This window comes from Cimex lectularius, unplaced genomic scaffold (genome assembly GCF_000648675.2).
Source record: "Cimex lectularius strain Harlan isolate CLEC.00 unplaced genomic scaffold, Clec_2.1 scaffold331, whole genome shotgun sequence".
NCBI lineage: Eukaryota > Metazoa > Arthropoda > Insecta > Hemiptera > Cimicidae > Cimex > Cimex lectularius.
In genome coordinates this window covers 5948-8700 of record NW_019392942.1, presented here as the reverse complement: position 1 = coordinate 8700, position 2753 = coordinate 5948, and the positions used below count along the sequence as shown (strand labels likewise).

The following is a 2753-nucleotide window of genomic DNA, read 5'->3' as shown; positions in this document are numbered from 1 at the left end:
GAGGAAAATCAAGTGCTCTGGGATGAATATGACGTCTGGAGAGTAAAAGTAATTTATTAGCGTGAAAGGAAGGATTTGCTTATAACCCCGCCCCGATGAATATCGAGTACTCTGGGCGAGTGAATGTGACCAGTCATCTATGTTTCTATCCAGTGTTGTGTTTGTGTTAATTTATTGTAATGAATGTAATTTATTAGGGTGAAAGGAAGGGGTTGCTTATAACCCCACCCCGAGGAATATCACGTACTCTGGGGTGAGTGTATGACGTCTAGAGTAAAAGTAATTTATTAGCGTGAAAGGACGGGGTTGCTTATAACGTAATTCGTAAATTTTACGGTTGAAGAATTTTGAAGTTGAATTTTACAGAAGACCTTCATCCTTAATCCTTAAGGCCTCAAGCTTTCAGTACAAGAAACTCCACATCAGATTGTAATAAGAATCTTAGCACAACTGCATACAAGGAACCCAGGCTTAAAGAAAGTAAAAAAGATCAATTTATCTCATGAGCTCATTGAGCAGACGAAGCGCCAAGAAACATCCGTTTTGTTCTTTATTTGGGAAAAAAAGGAGCCTTTTCTTGAAAGGTCAGGACACATACCAAAACTAATTTTACACCCAAAAACACTGAACATTTGTGCTGTATGGTTGGAGTTATACACTATTCCTTTTCGCCAGACGAGACCATCGAATCTACAAACTACCTCATTGAAATTGACGAAAAACAGCAAAACCGACCTAAATTCAACAAAACGCCAGATCTCATGTTTCAAAGTTGACTATGATTTTCCTGATTTTCCAAACTTGTCTCCAAGACATTTTAATTTGTTTACGAATTGGGACAAATTCATTAGAGCAACAATTTTAAAAAATGGTTCACTGGCTTAAAAAAGCATATTCTGACTTTGTTCTTCTTATAGCTCTCAATTTTTCAGTACTGGAATCAAAAAATCGATTAACTGTTGGAAAATTGTGTAGAAAGAAATGGTAAACACTTAATTTAAGGACATTTTTATTAATCAACCTTTCGTCAGATTTCCTACTGTTGCCTTACGATTTTCGGCATTTTGCCATCCTCAGTGTATCTCAAATGGTCGATAATAATCAGTTTTATCAATTTTGCACCCAAAAATACTGGCGAACAGTAGTGATCAACAGGGAACAATTTTTAAAAATGATTGACAGGTCTAAAAAAGCATTTTTTGACTTCGTTTCTTCTTAAAGCTTTCAATTTTTCAGTACTGGAATCCAAAAAACTGATTAGTCGTTGGGAAAATTGTGTAGAAAGAAAAGCTAAATAACTTAATTTAAGGACATTTTGTTTAATCAACCTTTCGTCAGATTTCCTACTGTTGCCTTAAGATTTTCGGCATTTTGCCATCCTCAGTGAATCTCAAATGGTCGATAATAATCAGTTTTATTAATCTTGCACCCAGAAACACTGGCGAACAGTAGTGACTAAACAAAGAACACTTTTTAAAAATGATTGTCAGGTCTAAAAAAGCATTTTTTGGCTTCGTTTCTTCTTAAAGCTCTCAATTTATCTGCACTGGAATCAAAAAAAAATATTAAGCGTTGGGAAAATTGTGTAGAAAAAAGTTAAATACCTTAATTTAAGGACATTTTAATTAATCAACCTTTCGTCATATTTCCTACTGTTGTCTTAAGATTTTCGTGATTTTGCCATCCTCAGTGATTCTTAAATGTCGGTAATAATCAGTTTTATCAATCTTACACCCAGAAACACTGGCGAACAGTAGTGACCAAACAAAGAACACTTTTTAAAAATGATTGTCAGGTCTAAAAAAGCATTTTTTGGCTTCGTTTCTTCTTAAAGCTCTCAATTTTTCAGTACTGGAATCAAAAAATTGATTAAGCGTTGGGAAAATTGTGTAGAAAGAAAAGGTAAACACTTAATTTACGGACTTTTTTATTAATCAACCTTTTCCCAGATTTCTACTGTTGTCTTAAGATTTTTGGCATTTTGCCATCATTAGTGTATCTGAAATGGTCGATAATAATTAGTTTTATCAATTTTACACCAAAAAAACACTGGCGAACAGTAGTGATCAACAGGGAACAATTTTTAAAAATGATTGACAGGTCTAAAAAAGCATTTTTTGACATTGTTTCTTCTTAAAGCTCTAAATTTTTCTGCACTGGAATTAAAACATTAATAAATGTTGGTAACATTGTGTGTAAAACGAAGCTAAATACTTTGAATTTAAGGATTTTGATTTTATTACTTTATTATAATTTTTTATTAATCAACCTTTCGTCAGATTTCCTACTGTTGTCTTAAGATTTTCGGCATTTTTGCCATCCTCAGTGATTCTTAAATGTCGGTAATAATCAGCCTTTTCCCAGCGTGCATTTTATATACTTTTAGTTTTCTTATGGTTAAACAATCGTTAAAATAATGGAGGTTTTACGAAATCATTGTCTCATTGACTGAGGGTTTCTTTAGAAGAATATTTCTTCTTATTTTCACGTCACTTTTTGAATGTACTATAATTTTATGATTTATGTTAAATGTTGCTTAAAGGAAACTTTCTCAATTATCTTGTTCAGCATAAAAATGTTAAAGTGCGTTAAAGAGCTTTTGATGTATTAAAATTTTTTTTAGCATGCTGCAAGAGTTTTTTAATTGTCACTTATATCAAGTAGGTGTATAGATCTTCTAAATGGTTAATAATAATAGTAATCATAATAACATAGTAGAAACGTTCTACCTAAATGAAAGGTTCATAAACAAG

The 2753-nt window shown here is 32.4% G+C and overlaps 1 long non-coding RNA gene across 1 annotated transcript; it reads right to left on the bottom strand.

The window, feature by feature from the left end:
* Positions 1-1014: 1014 nt before the first annotated feature.
* Positions 1015-2147, bottom strand: LOC112127889. The gene is made up of 4 exons (XR_002910771.1): positions 1924-2147; positions 1605-1851; positions 1329-1546; positions 1015-1238 (listed from the first exon to the last, which is right to left on the bottom strand). It is a non-coding gene; the product is annotated as an uncharacterized LOC112127889 (long non-coding RNA).
* Positions 2148-2753: the final 606 nt, after the last annotated feature.